Source organism: Echinops telfairi, unplaced genomic scaffold (genome assembly GCF_000313985.2).
Source record: "Echinops telfairi isolate 266 unplaced genomic scaffold, ASM31398v2 ScPeMD7_29;HRSCAF=101, whole genome shotgun sequence".
Lineage (NCBI taxonomy): Eukaryota > Metazoa > Chordata > Mammalia > Afrosoricida > Tenrecidae > Echinops > Echinops telfairi.
The window spans coordinates 4,815,809-4,817,077 of NW_022103926.1; the positions used below are offsets into that span (position 1 = coordinate 4,815,809).

The following is a 1,269-nucleotide window of genomic DNA, read 5'->3' on the forward strand; positions in this document are numbered from 1 at the left end:
GAAAGAAAATGTCTTGAAAATGATGTCAACATATGTACAAATGTGCTTGACACAATGGATGGATGGATTGTAGTAAGAGCTGTACGAGCCCCCAGTAAAATGATTAGGAAAAAAGAAAGATGTATAGCCTAGGAAACCCTCAGTGCGGGTGCTGAGTCTGAATGAACGCGATGGCAGTGAGTTATGAGTTGCAATAGACTCCATGCAGTAGGTTTTCTTCATTTCATGTAGCCTTTTCAAGATCGTTCGTATTGTAGCATGTATCCAAACTTTGCTCCTTTGTATTACCAAATCATACTATTAACTTTTTAACTCGGATATAAAATGGCTTTCTCAGGAAAAGCTTGTTTTTCCCTCAATTTTAAAGTATTTTTAAATTGTTGAAAGTATATATAGCAAACCACATAATAGTTCAGCAATTTTTACATGTACATTTCAATGTTATTAATTATATTCTGCAAGCTGGGCGATCAAGTGGCACCCACCTTTTACAATTTCCTCTCCCCCAATTACACAAATGCACTGTCCCCCAAGCTTCCTAGTGGCCCGACAAGGTGCAATTGTCAGCTTGATCTCTTGTAAGGTAGACAGTTGCTTAAAAGAGGATGATGTTCAAGGCGAACATTGCTCACTAAATAAACTACTTGTTAGGTGATTTAAAGTAGACTTCGGAGTATGTTTTTAGTTGAATGTATCCCAGGACAACAGTTTTGGAAGTTTATCCAACCTCAAAGACTGGGGTGTATAAGAAATTAGAAATCTGTTCTGTATTTCTCCCTTTTTGATCAGGCTTCTGTATAGAAATGTGGTACCAGGGCATCATGCCTTCCTTCAGCCACAGGGAACAAGGAGGTAGTTGTTCATATAGGCAATTTCATATAGAAACCGTTCCGATTTCTCTGCTGCTCCAGGCAAATGGAGTCCAATTATTGTACCTTGAATGGCCGCTTGCAAACTTTTAAGACCACGGGAGCTACCCAATGAGGCAGAACAGAAACATTAAAAACAAAAAAAAAACAAAAAAAAACCAACAAACAATACTAGGCTAGTCACCTACACTCTCCAATGAAAGACACCAAACCTCATGAAGCTTTTCTTTGCTTATGCATAAGCTGCCTCTACAACTATACACATATACTCTCTAAAAAAAAAAAAAAAAGATCACATATTGCTAATTCAAATGTTTACAGGTATATAACTATTGACAGTAATTGTTAATTGATTGAAAAGCCTGGGTTTTAATAGTATCTTAAAGTAAGCCAGGCAAAC

General features: G+C 37.1%; 1 protein-coding gene across 1 annotated transcript in view; it reads left to right on the forward strand.

Moving 5' to 3' along the window:
- MTMR3 (myotubularin related protein 3) overlaps window positions 1-1,269 on the forward strand; it is a 75,099-nt gene that overhangs the window by 51,935 nt on the left and 21,895 nt on the right. The window lies entirely within an intron of this gene.